The sequence below is a fragment of the Lepus europaeus genome, chromosome 11 (genome assembly GCF_033115175.1).
Source record: "Lepus europaeus isolate LE1 chromosome 11, mLepTim1.pri, whole genome shotgun sequence".
Classification (NCBI taxonomy): domain Eukaryota; kingdom Metazoa; phylum Chordata; class Mammalia; order Lagomorpha; family Leporidae; genus Lepus; species Lepus europaeus.
Window position 1 is genome coordinate 40763721 of NC_084837.1, and position 20997 is coordinate 40784717.

The following is a 20997-nucleotide window of genomic DNA, read 5'->3' on the forward strand; positions in this document are numbered from 1 at the left end:
GGTATCCTCTCCTGACAAGATCTAGCCTATAATCCAAATGCATCAAATCTTCTTTTTCTTTTTCCTACCTTTTTTAAAAAACAGATATTTATTTATTTGAAAAGCAAAGTGACAGAGAGAGGGGGAGAAGCAGAGAGCGTCTACCTACTGGTGCGCTCTCTAAATGGCTGCAACAGCCAAGGCGGGGACAGGCTGAAGCCAAAAGCCAGCTCTCCCACGTGGTGCAAGGGCCCAGGCTCTTGAGCCAGCTTCCACTGCTCTCCTAGGCACATGAGTAGGGAGCTGGATTGGAAGAAGTGCAGCAGGGACTTGAAGAGATGCCCATATGAAATGCTGGTGCTACAGGTGGCAGCTCAACCCACTGCACCACGATGCCAGCCCGCAATTTTCTTCCCTTTTAAAAAAGTATTTTCTAAGAGTAAATCACCATTTATTACAGAAAATGCAAATACTACATAGACTGGAAGGAAAGAGAGCATTCAGCTTTCCACCATCATGCCTGCTTTTTGTATGTAGATGTACATCTTTCCCTTCTTGAGAATTGAGATTACATGGTGCAGAGTTACATGAGGTAGCTCTCTTCTTTTCTTCCCTCACACAATCTTCTGAACATCTACTCATGACAAATGGACTTTGTGGCATTTGAATTTTTTTTTTTTAATTAGACAGGCATAGTTAGGCAGTGAGAGAGAGAGACAGAGAGAAAGGTCTTCCTTCCATTGGTTCACCCCCCCAAATGGCCGCCACGGCTGGCGCTGTGCTGATCTGAAGCCAGGAGCCAGGTGCTTCCTCCTGGTCTCCCATGCGGGTGCAGGGCCCAAGGACTTGGGCCATCCTCCACTGCCTTCCTGGGCTACAGCAGAGAGCTGGACTAGAAGAGGAGCAACCGGGACAGAATCTGGCACCCATATGGGATGCTGGCGTCGCAGGCGGAGGATTAACCAAGTGAGCCACGGCGCCGGCCGGCATTTGAATTCTTAATTCAGTTCAGGAACCATTGCTTGTGCACCTGTTCGGTCTCACCGCTGTGGGTCAGAAACCCTCTCTGTTGGCCGGCGCCGCGGCTCACTAGGCTAATCCTCCGCCTTGTGGCGCCGGCACACCGGGTTCTAGTCCTGGTCGGGGCACCGATCTTATCCCGGTTTCCCCTCTTCCAGGCCAGCTCTCTGCTGTGGCCAGGGAGTGCAGTGGAGGATGGCCCAAGTGCTTGGGCCCTGCACCCCATGGGAGACCAGGAGAAGCACCTGGCTCCTGCCATCAGATCAGCGCGGTGCGCCGGCCGCAGCGCGCCAGCCGCGGCGGCCATTGGAGGGTGAACCAACGGCAAAAGGAAGACCTTTCTCTCTGTCTCTCTCTCACTGTCCACTCTGCCTGTCAAAAAAAAAAAAAAAACCCTCTCTGTCCTCAAAGAATGTCCTTTTTGGCTTTCAGTCCATGTCGGGAGAAGCCAGGGATCCAGAACTCAAGGCAGAAACCCTGGGCAGCCCGGCTTCAGGCTGGTGACTATCTTTCTGTATCAAAGGCATCAGAGAATTGAAAATACTTCCGTATGATTTTGAAGACGCAGGCCATCTGATTTGCTTTTTAGTGGAACCATGTATAGAGAACATAGTTATGTAGGGATGCAGCAAATTTTTCGTTAGGAGTTCGTCTGTACGTTAGAAGACTGTTAGGACAGAATTCATGAGTCAGATGGATGCACCTCTCACTGGTCTTCTTGCCAGTACCCTGGGCTCTGGAAAGCACTCTGTACCATGCACACACCACCCACAGCTCTCTCTCCTCTCTGGGTCGGTGAGCCTCTTTTCCAGAAAGTAAGAATTCGTCCTCTTTAGGAGGAAGAGGGAGGGGTAAAAGAGTAGGAATTCAGGATTCTCCTTAAATGGCAGAGGGTGAGAGACACTGTGGGCATTTACCCGTTAATATTTTATGGCCCTTTCCAAAGTCCCATCTCTGTCCTGGACCTGACTGGCGCTAGTATGGTCAGCTGGAAGGGGCTGGAGGAATTCTTGTTGGATAGAATCAAACCTGGGGCCGCTGCTGTGGTGCAGTGGGTTAACACCCTGGGCTGAAGTGCTGGCATCCCATATGGGCACCAATTCGAGTCCCGGCTGCTCCACTTCCCATCCAGCTCTCTGCTATGACCTGGGAAAGCAGTAGAAGATGGCCCAAGTCCTTGGGCTCCTGCACCCACGTGGGAGATCCAGAAGAAGCTCCTGGCTTCGGATCGGCGCAGTTCCAGCTGTTGCGGCCAATTGAGGAGTGAACCAGTAGATGGAAGACCCCTCTCTCTCTCCCTGCCTCTCCTCTCTCTGTGTAACTCTGACTTTGAAGTAAAATAAATAAATCTTAAAAAAAAAAACAAAAAAAAAAAACAGAATCAAACCTGCAAAGCCAGGTAGCAAGGCTGATTCTGAGTCACTGCTCTGTTCCACACTCAGGCCAAGGCTGTCTTGAGTTTCACTTGATGCCTTTTCGCAACACTCCAACCCCAAGCCCCAGTGGTGGCCTCCAAAGACCTGTGATCACAGGCCCCTGCCAACGTGTGGAAGCGCTCAGGAGCCAGCACTCTGGACTGACGGGAGACAGGTGCCAGGCTGAGAATGGGACTGGTCTCTGGCCTTAGATCACAGAACTCTCTTCAGGGTTCTGCTTCCCAAGGACGTTGGAGAAGACCCAGTAGTAAATATGAGAAGCAAAATGACCAGGGAGCTGGGGATCTGGAATTTGCATCATTCACCCCTAATTCTTTCCGTGCACACTGACAAGCGAGTGGAGTTAACAGTTACGCAGGCGGACTTCAGAGCTGGGCAGACCTGAACTGGAAGCCCACTTCTGCCAGGAGTCAGCTGGGCCCCTCTAAGGCTCAGGTCTTAAAGGCATAAAGCAAGCTCGTCAAGCAGGTTGTTGATGAGGATTAAGGGAAAACTGAAAAATGCATGTAGGGCACGAGTCCACTGCCTGCTACATGGTCTCGGTGGTTGGACAATCTTGTTTTTCTCGCAAACACTATCCAAGAGGGCTGTGATGGCAACAGTAGAGTCAGACCCAGATCCTGCGCTGGAGTAGCTGGAAACAGGTCAGCGGGACACCGGAAATGACAGGAGCCAGGTGAGAGGAGCAGAGTGAAACGGCATGTGACAAAACCACAGGAGAGGATTGTGGGAACATGGCGGGGCTCGCAAGAGAAAGCTGACTGCGATGGAGCATCAGTGCTTTCCCAGGGAGCCTGAGCACAGTGGGTGCCAAAGGATAAATCAGAAACCCACACGGGTGAGCAGCTGGCCAACGGGAGCGAGAGATAAGTGAAGGAGAAAAAAGTCCGGTGGGATCAATAAATAAACAAGCAAACGAGTGACAAAGGCGATCATGCCGGCTGAGACAGTAAGAGGCGCCTGTCACAGAGGCTGGAATTGGGTTTGAGGTCCAAGACTGCAAAAGGAAAAACATACGTGGACATTCACGATTGTCCCAATGCTTCGTTTTCCTATCCCAATAGTCAGACATCGGCCCTGATTTCAGGAAGGAAGTCAGAGACGCCCCCCACCCCCCACTCCCTGCACAGTCCCTTGCCACTGCCTTGGAGATTTCACAGTCAAGTTCTGGGGAGTGGGCTACGTGCGTCAGAGGGCAAGCAGGCCAAGGTGCCGCATTCCTGGGAGCTGATTGGAGCTGCCGCCAGCTGTGTGAACGGAGTCTAGACGTGGACATTGTGCTCCTAATCTCTCAGTCCTGCTCTCTCCCCGTTCTCTGCCAACGCCCCTGTCTCTGTGAACCTTCTCTCCGTGGGAGCACAGACACGTGTGCAATCAGCTGCCGCAGCAGCTACAAAGGGGGTTATGAAATCCGCTCAAAAATAGCCTGCTTGCCCCATGGGCATGCAGAGCAGCCAGACAGCCAGGGCGGACGTGTCAGGAGGCAGATTTCCCCCAGCGTTTCGAGAGGCTTCCAGTGACCTGCCCCATGCAGGGCAGCTCCTGTCCCACCTGCCCCAAGCTCCCCAGCCCTGCTGACACTTATGTGGGTTAAAACTTCGAGATCACAGAGGGACTTTCTAGCTCCTGGCCTTGGTCTAGCCTAGCCCCAGCTGGTGCAGGCACTTGGGGAATGAACCAGCAATGGAAGAGCTCTCCGTCTCTTTTTCTCTTTCCTTTTTTCCCTCCCTCCCTTCTTCCCTCCCTCCCTTTCTTTCTTAGAATTATTTTATTGATTTGAAAAAGAATTAAAGAGAGAGGAAGAGAGAGAGAGAGGTCTTTCATCTGCTAGTTCACTCTCCAAATGGCAACAAGGGCTGGAGCTCGGTGTAGGTGCCTAGGCACTGGGACCATCCTCTGCTGCTTTCCCAGGCACATTAACAGGGAGCTGGGACTTTAACCAGCTGTGCCACAGTGCTGGCCCCCTGCCTTTGAAATAATATGCAAATAAATTAAAAAGCAATTTTTTTAAGAAAGCTCACAACTAGGGCTGAGGCTGGGGCGTTGCCAGGAAAGCCACCACGTGTAGCACCAGCTTCTCATATGGGTGCTGCTTCAAGACCCAGCTGCTCCACTTCTGATCCAGCTCTCTGCTATGGCCTGGGAAAACAGCAGAAGATGGCCCAAGCGCTTAGGCTTCTGTACGTGCATGGGCGACCTGGAAGAAGGTGCTGGCTTAGGTCTGGCCCTGGCCTTGCCATTGTGGCCATTTGGGGAGTAAACCAGTGGTTGGAAGATCTCTCTCTCTCTCTCTCTCTCTTTCTCTTTCCTTCTCCTTCCCTCTGCGTCTGCCTCTCCTCTGTAGTTCTGACTTTCAAATAAATAAATAAATAATTTTTTTTTTTTTAAAAAAGCCCTCAACGTTAAGGTCAGACATCTAAGATGTCCAGCTCCTGCCTCTTGACTGCTCACTCCTCACTGGGATGATGAGTGGGAGGGAGAAGGTTGACCTGGCTGGGACATTCAGAGCGCTGGAGCAGGTGGGCTTGCAGATGCACGTCCACTGGGTTATGCTGCCGGGTGACGGGGTGAGGGTTGAGGCCTGCTGAGGGCTGGGCGGTGCGGTGCCTGGCTGGCTCCTTTCATCTCCTGCTCCATGACCTCCTGCCTGGTCGCTTGGGGCCTCTTGCGTCATTGCTCCCTACCGAGTGGCAAGGTGCCCTCTCCTCTGTATTTCACTCCCAGAGGGGAAGGGAGCCCAGGGCGCTCCTTCCCCTTCTCCACGTGCTCTTGGAGTTGCAATCTCAGCCAACGCAAAGAAATCACATCGCAAGGCCCTGGGGGTGGGGATGGGGGTTGGGGAGAGGGTATTTTCGTCAACATAGCTCTGCGTGAATAAAGAGACAGGTTGGGCCAAGTGTGTTCTGGTAGGAGAGAGACCTGGGCTGGAAGCCAGGAGACCCAGGCTCCGATCCAGCTCTGTGGTGGTGTTTTCCTCAGGGCTCAGCGTCTTGGGATTTTCCCTAGGTAAGCAACAAGAGGATCTACAGCCCAAGCAAGGCCACTGGACAATTGAAGCGGCCAGGCCAGGGCCTCAGCAGGTGCTGAGGGGCCCATGAAGCATGTGACCAAGGCCAGCTTTCTTTTTTATGAGAGCCTGAAAGGAAGCTTCCGCAGCCTCCCATCCCCACCCATAGCTTCTCTTCCCTTTCTCTCGAGGCTAGGTTGGCCCTGGCCCAGCCTGGGTTTCTGTTTGTCCCATAACTCCCAGGTTTCTGTCTCTGTTTCTTCACAGCCTTTTATGAGGAGCACACAGCGTCCCAGGTGTGAGCTGGATCAGCATGACCCAGGCCACGTATCTGGGGGCGGTCAGGCTGTTGCCAAGCTCAGCCACGGGGCCCCACTGGCCCCTGCCTTAGAGGCGAGTCCACGCTTGTTTCTGAGGGGCCTCTTGGAGTCCTGTGTTCATCTTGCTTGGCTGTAGAATCATTTTAGGGCAAAAGGAAAGGAAGCCCTGGGGGTACAAAGGACCAGAATGGTTTGCCTGAGTCCTGCTCCAGTGGCCAGCTATGGCCAAGGCTGGACCCTGAGCTGGTGCTCATCATAGAAGGGCATTTCAAAAAGTTTAAGGAAAATGGAATTCAATGATTAGTGGACTTCGGGCACCAAAAGTTTGAAATTTAGACATAGTTTTTTCATAACACGCATTGTTCATAAACTTTTTTTTGTTCATATAAATGGATTGTGGATTGCAAAATTCTTTTGCACACAAACAAACCTATCTTTGAACTCCCTCTTCCACAAGATTTTTGAAGTACTCACATGCAGTCTTCAGAAAGTTCATAGAGGCCGGCGCCGTGGCTCAATAGACTAATCCTCTGCCTTGCGGTGCCGGCATGCCGGGTTCTAGTCCTGGTTGCCCCTCTTCCAGGCCAGCTCTCTGCTGTGGCCCAGGAGTGCAACGGAGGATGGCCCAAGGCTTGGGCCCTGCACCCCATGGGAGACCAGGATAAGTACCTGGCGCTTGCCTTGGGATCAGCGCGGTGTGCCGGCCGCGGCGGCCATTGGAGAGTGAACCAACGGCAAAAGGAAGACCTTTCTCTCTGTCTCTCTCTCTCACTGTCCACTCTGCCTGTCCAAAAAAAAAAAAAAAAAAAAAAAGTTCATAGAAAATGCACATTTTGAGAAAACTATGCATGGATTTTAAATTTCTTTCTTCCACCCAAGTACACCTAGCTTTAACTCCATTTTCCCCCAAACTTTTTGGAGCACCCTTATACTGCCTACTGATTTTCCCTCTTCACATCCTATCTCTGCCTGGGGTGGGGAGACCCTAAGCCCTCTCCCTCCATCACACTGGTACTCTGGAGAAACCTGTGGGACATGTAATCAGTCATCATGTCCCCTTGTGGCAGGGCTTGGTGATAAGGGGCGGGAACTGTCTGTGTAGGGCCATCACTGGAACCTGTGTTTCCAGACACCTGGAAGACTTTGACCTCCTTCGATGCTTTCCTCATGTTTCACACCAGGCAGCTTGGGCGTGGACAGCCGTCTCCACCAGCTTGGCTGTGAGGACCTGGCAGCTGCTCAGGCTGAAAATAGTAGGCGCTTTCCGAGGTAATTGCAGCATGAGCAGGGACTCACGTACGCACACTCTGACATGCAAATGTGGCCTCAGAGGTTGTTCCAGGCATCAGGGCCAAGTTCACACATGATTGTGATTTGAAACTGGAGAAGGCAGATGAGCTTCAGGGCTCTGCCCTGGGGGGCTGTCCCCTCCTTCCTGGGAGCAGTAGGGGGAAGGGACCTCAGTGGCCAAGTGTCATCCTACTTGTAGCGTGGGATGAGCTTTAGAAAGAAGATGGAACAGAGAGTGCCTTGGTTTTGTTTTCAGCAGAACTTTTAAAGTTTGCCCTTTAGCTCCAAATGCAAATATTTAGAAGGCTGAAATGCATACAAGAAAACGAAGTTTGAAAGCAGCAGGATCGCCTCCCTGCTCCTGGGGCCTGTGGCGCTTCTCTTGCTTTTCCTCGCCCTTCTCGGCTGCCATTTGCCAGGGCCCTGTCTTAGACTCAGCCTGGCATTGACCGATATCTCTTCCAACACGAGACGGCAGGGGCCGGGTATTTAGCCCAGCTGTTAACATGTGTGCATCCCACACCAGGACGCCTGGGTTCAAAAGCTCGCTCCTGCCCCCAGCCTCTCCCTAGCACAGACCCTTGGGAGAGGTGGTGATGGCTCCGGTATTTGGGTTCCTGCCACCCGTGTGGGAGACCTGGACTCTGTTTCTGTCTCCAGCCCCAGCCTTTGGGGCATCTGAGGAGAACAACAGCAGAAGGGAACTCGCTCTTTCTGTCTGTTTGCCTGTCTCTTTGCCTCTCTAATTAAAACAAAACACAGGGGCTGGCGCTGTGGCACAGAGGGTTAAAGCCCTGGCCTGAAGCGCCAGCATCCCATATGGGAGCCGGTTCTAGTCCCAGCTGCTACTCTTCCCAATCAGCTCTCTGCTATGGCCTGGGAAAGCAGTGGAAGATGGCCCAAGTCCTTGGGCCCCTGCACCCGTGTGGGAGACCTGGAAGAAGCTCCTGGCTCCTGCCTTCAGATCGGCACAGCTCCACCCATTGCAGTCAATTGGGGAGTGAACCAATGGATGGAAGACCTCTCTCTCTGTCTATACCTCTCTCTGTAACTCTGTCTTTCAAATAAATAAAAATAAATCTTAAAAAGAACACAGGAACACATACCTTCCAAGATCTGCACCATAGATGGGGTATTCCAAATAATACCCACTCATACCTATAGCATCTATCTATCCACCTCTATTTGCTTTCCTTGAGAAAATACTCTATCAGAAAGGCCATTGTGCAATTGCTATTGGTTTGTTTGCATTTTTCACATCTTGTCTCTCAGCCAGGAGGCTCGGTGGAGCAGTAGAGAATTCTTGGGCTTTGGTGAGAGATTAACTTCATGTTCCATCCAAGTTATGCTATTTGCACCTGTAGGGCCTTGGGTAATTTGCCTAAGTGCTCTGGTCTCTGTAAACAGAGAATACTACCCACCTCACCAGCTTCTATGAGGGGTCGCTGTGCAGTATACACAGTGACAGTGCATACGAAGCACCAGGAGTGTGTTAGTACACAGTGATGGTGAGCACACCAATTCCTTTTGGGAGACTTGTATTAGCAAACCTGGTAGAAGTAAAGCGAAAGGACTGGCCAAAGCACACACCATCAGTTCCTCGTGCCCAACCGCGCTGACTTTGGATCACTAGTGAGGCAGTACAGTGTCTCCGCAGCAGGGTGTGGGAGGGAGCTGGGCTGTGGGGCCCTGCACTTCCTGTGCCAATTTAAGTTGCTGCCAGACAACTGGACCACAAAGTGCAGACTTTGCTAGAATCCAAAGTTGGAGGAGAAGTTGCTGCAGCAGTCTCTTTACTACCTACCCAAAGCTTTGCAGATAGAATAAATTTAAGGAACTATCCAAAAGACATGGGAGACCCAATGCCCACTTTGTCAACAAGGAGTATCAACCACTTAAAAATCTTCCCCCAGATTTCCAGAAAGAAACACATGGCATCTTGTGGTGGCATAAAAAAAGTATGCCCGACCAGCTGTCTAGAGACCTAAGTTCCGGCTTTAGCGATGACCTGGGGTGAGTCATTTGCTTTCTCCGCACCTTGAGTTCCTCCTCTGTAAAATCAGATGATGGTAATTACCATGGCGGTAGTTCTACCGACCCCTTCTGTGCCACAGCTTTGTACTCCAGCTGAGACCAGGCACTTTAAAGCCTCCTGCAAACCGAAGATGTAAGGCATGGCTTTAGGGCTGGCGTTGGGACACAGCAGGTTAAGCTGCCATCTGCAATGCTGGCACTCCACATGGGCGCCAGTTTGAGTCCTGGCTGCCCCACCTCAGATCCCGCTCCCTACTGATGCACCTAAGAAAGCAGCAGGAGATGACCCAAGTGCTTGGGCCCCTGCACCCACATGGGAGACCCAGAAGAAGCTCCTGGCTCTGGCCATTGTGGCCATTTGGGGAGTGAATCAAAGGCTGGAAGAATTCTCTGTCTCTCTTTGTTTTTAACTCTGCCTTTCAAGTAAATAAATGAATCTTTTTTAAAAAGACATGTTTACCTGACTTTGCAGGAAGCTCTTTTTAAATTCTTTTTTATTTTTATTTTTAATTAATAAATATGGAACAGGTTTCATGTATTTCATATATATAATTTTAAGAACATAGTGATACTTCCCATCCTTCCTCCCTCCCACCCATCCCCCTTCTTCCTTTCTCATTTTTCTTTTAATTTTTGCGATGACATACTTTCAATTTACTTCATAGTCACAAGGTTAATCTTTCACTAAATAAAGAATTCAACAAGTACTAAGTAGAAAAACCACTGCTCCTCAGGAGTATAGACAAGGGATATAAATTATCAAATCTCAAGATGTCAATTTCACTCACATACATTACATTACTTTTTTTTTTTTTGCAGAAAGGTCTTGAGTCCATTCCAATATCCTTTTCAGATGAGCAGTTCCAGTGTTGATTTATGTGTTCAAAAGGACTCTGGGCAGTGTTTCTATCGAAAGCTGGCAGGTGCATCCTAGGAAGGGGCTCCTCGAGGGCAGATGACGTAAGGATGAGACGGCCAGTGGTTCTGTCAGGGAATGGACTCAGGGTTCCTTTGGGTTTGGGTAGCTAGGATTCTCGCTTTTTTGTCCTGTTTCCCGCAGCACGTGCTCAAGTCCCTGTGTGTGGCATGAACACAGTCTCCCGCTCTACTGCCCTTCCTGCTCTCCCACACCCCCCGCGTGTACACCAAGGTCCCTATCCTCACAACCGCTCTGTGTGTGCTGTTGGGTTGGGGCCCTGGAGCTCATTCCAGCAGATGAACCCTGAGCGGAAGTGACATGTGGGCTTCTCCTCTGAGCTCTGAAGAAGCACTTCCTCTGCCGTGTGTCCCGAGAGGCACCAGTACAGGTGCCATTTGGCCTGCATGGACTTGACGTGAACTTGTCAGGTTAGGCCAGAGATCCGGGATCTGTTCTGGGCGTGCAGCACACTTACCTCTGCTAGTCTGCTTGCTGTTTGCCTCTGCTCCACCCTCACTCCAGTTCATCAAATCCGTGTAACCTTGCATCTACCCTCCATGCTCAGGGAAACCTCTATCTTCAAAACCTGCCGGTGACCTCGTCCTTATTCCCCTGCAAACTACTGAGTTGCCTCCAATGCTTGAAGCTGTTGTTTCTCCCTTAAACTCTCACGTCATCAGTTAAAGTTTAAAAAGTAATGCAATCTCATTTAAATGAAACTCCCCTTACCTTCCTAACCACCTCCCTGCCTTTTTTCTTTTACTCCTTTTCAAAGCAGGTGTCCCCCCGAGACCCGGCCCTGGCCCTTCCTGTCTCCTCCGTGCCCCCGCTACTGACTGCCCTCACAGGAAGCCACGTGCCTCAGCCTCAAGCTCCAGGCCAGCATTTTCAGCCCCTGGAGATGTCTGCTGGGGGCGTTCGCCGCCTTCTGGAGACAAAATTGTCCAGATCTGGACTTTGATTTGTCCTGCTGCTCCCCCTCTTTCTGGCCATGATACGTTGTCTCCCTTCACCAAGGCTGAACCTGGGGTTTCCTTTTGGGCTCCTCTGTCTTCAGCATCCTGGTGTTTCCTCAGCTGTCAGCTATGGAGTGCTGTGGCCTATCTTCCATTTGGCTGTTACTGCACTTGTCTAAGTGTAGTTGTATTGAGAGGAAACTGGAAAGACATTCCAGACTCTTGGCCATGGACAGTTCTGGGGGAAGGAAGTCTACAGGAGTGGTGTGAATGATGGGGACGTCACACTTTAAAATGGACTTCTCGGGAATGGTGTTATGGTGTAGCAGGTTAAGCCACCACCTGCTATGCCAGCATCCCATATGGGCACCGGTTCAAGTCCTAGATGTTCCTCTTCCAATCTAGCGTCTTCTAATGGGCTGGGAAAGCAGCGGAGCCATCTACTGCTTTCCCAGGCCATTGCACAGAGCTGGATTGGAAGTGGAACAGCCAGGTCTAGAACCCATGCCCATATGGGATGCCAGCACTGCAGGCAGCAGCTTTTATCCACTACTCCACAGCACCAACCCCAAGAGTGTGAATTTGATCTTCCATCCTCTGGTTCATTCCCCAAGTGCCTGCAACAGCCAGGGCTGGGCCAAGCCAAAGCCAGGAGCTAGAAACTCCATCCAGGTCTCCCACACAGGAGGCAGAGCCCTAAGCAGTTGAGCCATTATCTGTTGCCTCCCAGGGTGCTCACTAGCAGGAAGTTGGATGGGAAGCTGAGGTGGGCCTGGGACCCAAGTGATGCAGGTGTCCCAAGGGGCGTTTTAACCCACTGCGCTTAACATAACACCCACTCTTATTTCCCTCATTTTAGATGTAAAACTTGAGCAGGTTGAATTTAAATGATTAATTTAAAAACTTTTGAAGTAATCGGTTTTGTTTTTGGCCTCCCCACCCCCCCCCTTTTTTTTTTTTTTTTGTAGACATTCCTTTGAAAGCAGTGGCGTGTGAACTTCTGGTATCTGTAACATAGTGTGTGGTAGGTAGAACAGTGTTCCTGCCCCGAGATGCTTACATTCTAATCCCTGCAACAAGGAAAATAGTACCTGGCATGGCAAAGGGATTGGTGGTTATGCCTAAATTAAGGATCTGGAGACAGGAACAAAGCTGGATCATCCAGGTGGGCCCAATGTCATCCCAAGGAGCCTTCAAAAGGGGGAACAGGAAGGCCAGGAAGTGAGAGGCCCAGGAGGAGCTGGGATGGCTGATGGCAGAGGTCTGTGTGATGAGACGGCTGATTAGAAGGAGCCGAGGAAGGTGGCAGCCTTGATGGGCCCTGCTGACCTCCTGCTTCTCGTCTGGGGGACCCCATTGTGGACCTTGGATCTCCAGAACTGTAAGATAACACATGAGCATTGTTTTAAAGCCCCTAAGTTTGTAGTAAGTTATTACAGCAACAACAGGTAACTGCTACAGGGTACGAGGTCCAGACTGTGCTATAAGAGTGACATGGGCTGTGGGTGACAATTTGAGTCTCTCCTCCAGTCACTGTGTACTGCACCCGGATGCCCCCCAGGGAGAGGGGCCCACGGTGAGTGAGGCCGCTGGAGGCCATTCCAGGAGAGGGCTCAGAGCGGAGCCCTGCCCAGCTGGACTGTGGGGATCTGGGTCACACAGCATCGGGTCTACTGCATGTGGCTTTTCATAAACCTGTGCTTGAATGCCTGGACCAAAAGATAGTGTTGAAAAATTCAACCCCAGGAGAAGATGCGAAACTTGGTTTAACAGGTCTTTCCCTCCTGTGGCAGGCCAGTCTGGAAAGTCACAAGGGACAGGACCAGGTTATTCCCTGTCTTGTCTGATGTAGACTTGGGACTAGATGAGGAGTTAGGAAGGGTGGCTCTAGGTCAAATCCACGTGAAAAATCTGTTTGACTTGCATGGCTAGTTTTCGAAATCCATACTTCTGGCTTCTCTTGAGAATCTGGAAGTTCTGGTGTGCTGGGCCCCATTTTTCCATGGCTAGTTCCAGCCAGCACTGGTGAGTCCCTTACTGGGCATGTCCTTTCCTTTTCCCCCTGGCCTTTCAGCCTGCTTGAGTCTTTCATGGTAGCGTTTGGCCCTGTAACTGCTTGAGTCTGATTTGTAATATTCTACCCAGCTCCGCTGAGCTGGGCATCTGTGTGACTTCTCTTACATGATGCTGAACTGGATATTTAACTTCCCAATGGCATCATAGCAACTAGAAACCTCTGACTTCTAAGTCAAAGATGTATCTCTTCTAGAAGATTCTCTTTGGGCAATTCAAACCATTTCTTTGTAAGCTAGCTTTCTGGCTCTGCACACAAGGATCTCAGTGACTCTGGTCTGGACCACGCACATGAAGTAACTTGCTTTGGGTGGTCACAGTAGGGCCTGTATGGGATTTCTAGCCCCTAGAATATTGTTAAGCTCCAGTGATTCGCATGCCTGGCTGAATCTCAGAATTGCATGGACTGGTTATAAAACCAGACATTCTCAGATTCTTTGTGGCCATTCTGGTACAGAAGGTGTGGGCTCAGAAGATGGGGCCCAAGAATCTATGTTTTAATGAGTTTCTCAAGTGACTTCCGTGTGCAAGCAGATTTATGTAGCACACTGGCTCTTCTAAGCTGCTCCTTAAATTTGGTGCTTGGTGCATGTGTTATCAGCTTCTCAGCTCCTGGTATACAGGAATCATTTCTTACTCATCTTTTTTATCCGTCGCCATCCTTTTGTGCTAAGCAAGTGCTTTGAAAAGGCCCAGGCACTCAGTTAATATTCCGTGAATGAAGACCGAAGGTGGAAGTAGACGGAACCAAGTAGCTTTCTTTAGGAGGTAAAGGGCACAGACCTTCAAAATTATATGTTGAAGATCATTTGATATAAAGAATTTATTTTATAAATATGGTGTCAAGTAAGCCAGAGAAGGAAGGAGTCCTAGCTTTATCTTGGGAGGTTTTGCCTTGGGGATGCTAAGAAATAAATGATTCCTTCTAAAGAGAACTTGGACTTTTCATCAAAAGATAGATTATTTGCCCACCTAAAGCAGTGTATGTGAGTTATTTGTACAATATTTCAAAAATAGCAAATTGACCCAATAGAAAAGGAACCTTTGTAAATTACACTGAAACTTTTCCTTGAAATATAAACCTTGAAAGAATAAGACCAGGAGCTTCTTTCACAGAGATAGATGCAGTGATACAAATTTAATTTATTGCATTATGGTTTATTTATCAGGTTCTCCACTTCCAAAGAGTTCAAAAAGTGAGTGTCTACAGTGCGCTAAGGGGAGGCCCAGCCATTCCCTGGTTAATTTGCATTCTGAAGGAGAACAATCCAGACCATCTTGACTCAAAGTCTTGAACTTGTTTGGCTGTTTACACACCTGCCTTCACTCGGGGCCCTTTGCCTTCTCGCTTGTAGGTTTGAGGCCTTCCCAGGAAGCTGAGTGAGATGGAGAATCCAGTTGGCTTGAACTTTATTGGCTGTGGCCTATCAATCAGGCCTGAGCCAGGAACTGGGGACTTGTCTGGATGTCTGGTTCTCCATCTAGGATGCTGGGGCTGAGGAACACTCCCTCCCCCCTCCCCCAAGTGATCAGGAGTTGGTGAACGTTACGAGTTTTTTGTACCCATAATGATTTCCATCTTAAACTCAGTTAGAATACATTTGTAAAATCTGTGATTAGCATCACTGGCACCTGTTTTGTTTTCCATTTTTCATCTTAAACCATGAGGTTAAAAGTAGTAAGCTATTTAAATTCATGTTGTACAGACAAGGCAATGGTGCTGAAAGTACCATTGGTGATTTGCTATAGCATCATGTAATATGGAAGCATTCAGTGTCAGCCGAAAAGCCAAAGATAGGAAAGGTGAGTGGGGATGTCACTGTTTCACAGTGGAGACCTTGCTGAAGCTAGGCTGCCTGGATTATAAATATCAGAATCAACCCCATTGGGTGTGGAGTTTGGAATTATGGCTACCCATGATATGACTGCTCATGGCGGGCCCTGATTTCTACATCTGTTAATAGTTATGGTTGCTGCTAGCTGTCCTTGCTGCTGTTACAGGATGGCTCAGCCCTGCCCAGCAGGTGACCTTGAGGGTCTGCGACCGGGAGAAGGCCTGAGATTTCCTGGGGACGTGGATCCCAGGACTATGACTAGAGTTGGACAGAGCCATAAGACATTCAAGCAGATTTTTTTCAAGTTTCAGGTATTTATTAAATCAGGGTAATAAATTCCAATATATCAACATGATTTCATGCATTTAGAGGAGAACTATTTCCTGGCTAAGCAGAAAATTGTGCAAATGGTGTCTGGAAGAACTTGCATCCAAGTAGCACGTTAGCGAAGCCTTTTAGTGAGCAGTCTGCATCTTCTTCCTTCAGTTTGCTGTATCCGCCTGTGAGCAGCGTGTGTGTTGATTGCTGGGACCCAGTCTGCTCTGGGTTCTCAGTTACTCTTTCTGTCCCAGCAGACATCTGGGTTGAACAAAGCCAGATACATGTCAGAGTGCTGCTTCCGTCCTTCCTGCTCCAAGGAATATGGAGAGGGGTGGAAGCTCAGGTGCTTCATGGCCTGGGGATTTGGTGGAATATGTTTGTGGCAGAGGCCCCTGGTCCAAAATGAGAGAAAAACAAATCTGCCCAGGCCTGGGACTGATAGTCTTGGCACTGAGGCTGTGTGGATGTTCAGAATCCCCCAGGACCACCTCTCAGTCAGATAAGAAGTTAATACTTGTTTGGTTTGGTAGCCCTACTTCCAGAAAGGCAGGATTCAATCTGGTTAAAGGTTTATATAAATGGAGAAGACTTTTAAGCATCTTAAGAACCAAAGAAAAGGCTGGGGGGTTGCTACCGGGGTGAGTGTGGCACACATGCCAAGGAGCAGAGGGATTGCCTCTTCAGTCTGTGGCTCCCAATGGGGAAACGTCTCCATTTGTGTGCAGTAATAGAGTAACTCGTGTCTGGGTTCAGGGTGTGCCATTCATGCCATGTGGGCAAGAAGAATGTGGAGTGTCCCGGGCAGGGAGCTCTCTGGTCTTTCAGAAACCTTGCTTTGAAGAGGAGATGTCTCCGAAATGATGAGAGAAGAGACCTCCAAACAGTCTTGGGTGACAGATATTTCTTTAGTAGGTAAGCATCTTTGAACAGTGAAAAGGTTCAAAGAATCCAGCCTATATTAGCACAGTGGTTTGGCTGTGCAGACTTGAGGGCCTTGTACATTTAAGGCCTTACCGCAGTGACGAAGGAGCCACTTTGAGCCTGCCAGGGGTAGCGGCGGGCATCTGGAAGTGTGATGTCCGAGGTTTACAGCTCCTCCCAATGCTCTTCTTTAGCACCACAGCGTGGTTATCGCTAACGGATACAAGAGGTAAGAGATGAGGACTCAGGGCCAATGTAAAGCATTCACTCTGACCTCTTACCTACAGATCTAGCCACCCACTGGGCTGATGAAAAGAAAAGTTGGAGGGGATGGTAGAATTTAAACTAGAAACTCTTTTTTTAAAAAATTATTTGAAAGTCACTTACATAGGAAGAGGGAGATACACACACACAGAGAGAGAGAGAGAGATTACTTTTCCATATGCTGGTTCACTCTCCACAATACCCGACAATACTCGAGGCTGGCCCAGGTCGAAGCCAGGAGCTTCATCTGGGTCTCCCATGTGGGTGCAGGGCCCAGGCATTTGGACCATCCTCCCAGGCCATTAGCAGGGGCCAGGGTCAGAAGTGGAGCAGCTGGAACACAAATTGGTGCCCATATGGGATGCTGGTGCTGCAGGTTTACCCTCTACGCCACAGCACCAGCCCCATCTGTGGCCTTTGTTAGATTTTGGTCCATCTTGGTTACCTAGATTGTCAATTATCTGGAAAGGAAGACCTTTCCCCAGGGGGAGCCAACCCAGTCATTATTCCTTGGAGGCGACACAGTATGTTTCTTTCTTCCCATTCTGCTGGTAGCCACAGTGAGGTTAAAGAAATCGTAAAAGGCATTTGCCTGATTCTAAAATGTTAAGATTATACTGCAAGCATGCAAAGGAAAAGGAGTGAGAAATGACAAGCTCAGGGCGTGTGGAAGGACAGGATCTCCGTTGTTCTCAGCTGGGTTTCCAGGAAGAGGGCTGGGAGAGGGACAGGGCTGTCTCCGCATGGTTAGGAAAAAGAAGATGTGCACCTGCTTTGCAACAGGAGCGTCTCCTAACCTCTCAAAGTGAATTTTAAAGTCATGTCTTGATTATCTCGAAAGTCACGGTAGACAAAAAATATCCCCTCAGACAATAGACATATTGGGTGGAATTTTTAAGAGCTCTGCGCTGATTTTATAACTGGGAGAATGAACATAAATATTGAAGGCATGATAAGCTCTCCCGGTAGCAACCTCTTCCCCTCCCCAACATGGCTTGGAATCGCCCGCAGGCCTCTCCAGGTAGAGCAGCCATCTGCATTTCTCGCTCAGTGTGTCTGCTAATTTATGCCGGTGTGATTAAGAGCTTTATTGGAAAATTGTGCAATATCAGGATCAATAGCCAGGGACTCGGGAGCCGGAGCCGCCACTCAGAAAGCCCTCCGGTGGGATGGATGGATGTGCGCTCGGAAAGAACACACTTCCCTTTGTCAATTAGGTTTTTAGGTTCATGGCCTGAGAAAACAATGAAATCAGTCAGGTATTTAGCGAAGGGGAGTGTGATACAATAAAATCTCTCGTAATGAATCTGACTCAATTCACTTGGAAAGCAGAGGGTAGAGGTGAAGAGAAAGACAAGATGGTTGCATTGTGCAGATTTTCCAGGAAATAATAAGTGGACTTATTGCCTGAGTCTCACAATAGCTTCCTAGGATACTTCATTCCAATTGTACCATAACCAAGGCTTTGATATAATTAGAAGCAGGGTTGGGTTGAAAAAGGGAAAAAAAAAAACCCACACATATATATTTATGCTAATTTTTCAAGGGCAAATTTTTGTCTCTGCGTATTATTTCAGGCTTATTTTGAGAATACCTACGTATGTCTCCAAGTGCAAGAGAGGGTGAGGGAGAAGTTGGAAAATGTTTGCTTTCCTCCTTTTAAGCTTGAAACTGCTCTGCCCTTGAGACACAGATGGATGGGCGACACAATCGTCATCCAGGACCCGTGGACTGGACACTGCCCCAGCTCTGTCTGCGTGGGCCCTGTATGACCCCACCTGGTTGCCTCTACCACCCTACCTACTCTGGAGGTTGAATGGCAGCCCTGCGGTGTGTGAAGGCCCACACACACGTTGGAGGTGGTGGGGCTGAGCTCCCTGTAAGAGCCCTGCTCCAGAGCCCTCCCTGTGGCTTTTCTGATGTTGCCAGTTTCTCTGCAGCACACATGGAGCTTCGTTTGCCTTCAGAGGGTCCTGAGGCTTTTTTCCTGGTGGGAGTTAAATTAGTGTGGGCCGCTGGGCCCCAGGCTCACCATGTTAGCACTTGCATGGCTACAGAGGTATGTGACCCACCCTGTGCTTCTGGGCAGATGCCAAGAGAGGCTGGGAAGATGCTGTCCAGGGGATCCGCAGACGCTGGGCTGTGGCACATTGGCTTTCGCCCGAAATGCTGAGCGGAAGGGAGATCTCAGGCTGGTGGTGGTTGGGGGGGGGGGGGTGTGGCTAGTGGGGGCAGGAAGTGCAAACAATATCCAGGGGATCGTAATACCCAGAAAGGCCACGTCTCCTACCCTGTGTGGGAAGGCAGGACATGAGGTGTTGGTGGAGCTGGATCCTCCTCTGTGTCGGCCCATCTTCATCTTCACAAGTATTTGCGGGGATTAGGAAAGTATTTTTGGAGGCATGTGGTCCTGTCCCAGGGGCGTGCTGGAGTCAATTTTCACCTGCTCAGCGGAGCCCGTGTGGTGCATCTGTTCCAAAGTCTGTCCAGTGGTATCATGTTGGTAGCTTGAAATGGGCCATGGCGGTAGTATTTACACCATAGAAATCAGCAAAGCCTACAAATCAGAGCCAGTGGTTACCAGGACGCAACTGCCTTGAGCCCTTCCATTCTGAATAAAGTGCACTGAGGAATTCACTTTGCCTTGAGCAGACCTGCCTTGTACTCTACAGTCCTGGACGTTCACCTCCACCTCTGATGTTTGTTTATTTGAAAGGACAGAGAGAGGGAGAGGGAGGGAGAGAGAGGGAAAGAGAGGGGGAGTGAGGGGGAGAGAGGGGGAGGGAGGGGGAGAGGGGGAGGGAGAGAGAGAGAGGGAGAGGGGGATAGGGGGAATGAGGGGGAGAGAGGGGGAGGGAGAGAGAGAGAGGGAGAGGGGGAGAGGGGGAGTGAGGGGGAGAGAGGGGGAGGGAGGGGGAGTGGGGGGGAGGGAGAGGGAGAGGAAGAGGGAGAGGGAGAGAGAATCTTTCATCTGCTTGTTTATTCTCCAAATGACCACAATGTCTGGGACTGAGCCAGACTGAAGCTAGGAGCCAGGAGCTTCTTTCAGATCTCCCACATAGGTGCAGCATTATTTTATTTTATTCTACTTTTTCCTCAGTATCACTTTGGCTATTCTAAGTCTTTTTGTGGTTCCATATGAATTTTAGGAGTTTTCCCCCTTTTTATGTAAAGAATGTACTGGTTTTTTGATAGGTATTGCACTGACTGCTTTAGGTAGTATGGATTTTCTTTTTATTTTTCTTTTTTTTTTTTTTCAGTTTTACAACTTTAATCAGTTCTCATATACCATGACTGTCTAGATTTTTGAAAGCAGTGACAGGTGTGTGGGTAACCCAAGTGCAAAGCTTGTTTGGTGAATTTTCACCCTCACTAGGTCTTCTGGACAATCTCACACAGACGCAGTGTGGGATGTTTCTTGTTCCTCTGGCCTAGATGGCTTTGCTGAGCCTGGTATCAATGTGCCACCTGGCGTCCCCCTCTCTTTCATGGCAAACTTCCGGATCTCTGCGAGTGCCTGAGGGGCACACTTCTTGAAGCCCACACTGTGGATGCGCTTGTGGATGCTGATGGTGTACTCTCGGGTCACCACTTCCCTGATGGCAGAATGCCCTTCTTCTCACCACCCTTCTTGGTGGGAGCCACCTTGTAGGGTTCAAGTTGAAAAGGAAGGAGTATGGATGTTTTAACAATGATAATTATTCCACTCCATAGAAGAGAAGTATATTTTCGTTATTTGTATGTCCTCAATGATTTTTTTAAAAGTTAATGTTTATTTTTATTTATTTGTAAGGCAGAGTTACGGTTGGGGGGAGGGAAAAAGATGGTGGAGGGAGACAGAGAAAGATCTTTCCTCCCCCAAATGGCCACAGTGGCCAGTTTGGGCCAGGTCAAAACTAGGAGCCTGGAACTCTTATCTGGATCTCTGCATTAGTGGCAGGGGCCCAAGTACTTGGGCCATTCTCTGCTGCTATCCCAGGCTCATTAGCAAGGAGCTGGATTGGAAGAAGAGCAGCAGAGACTTGAACTTGCACTCATATGTGATGCTGGGATTGCATGGAAGTGTCCTAACCCACTGCACTACAACATAGGGTCTCTCAATGATTAAAAAAAAATAGTGTTTTATAACTTTCATTTTAGAGATCTTTGACTTTGGTTAAATTTACTTCTGAATTGTAATTTCTTATATCTATTAGGAATGAGATTTCTTTCTTGATTTTCCCTTTCAACAAAATCCTTACTGGTGCATTAAAAAGCTACCATTTTTGGAATGTTGATTTTGTATCTTGAGACTTTCCTAAATTGGTTGGTCACTCCACCAAAGAGCTGTTAGGATTGTTTAGGTTTTTCCACGTACAAAATCAAGTCATCTGCAAACATGGATATTCTGACTTCTTCCTTTCCAATTTCAATGCTCTTTATTTCTTCATCTTCCCTAATTGCTGTTGCAAACATTTCCAGTACTGCATTGAATAAAAGTGATGAAAGTGGACATTCTTTCTTGTTTCAGATCTGAGAGGAATCAGGGTGATACTGGCTGTGATTGTCTTATATAGCTTTTCTAATTTTGAGGCATATTCCTTCTGTATCTAACTTGTTGGGGATTTTTATCATGAAAGGAT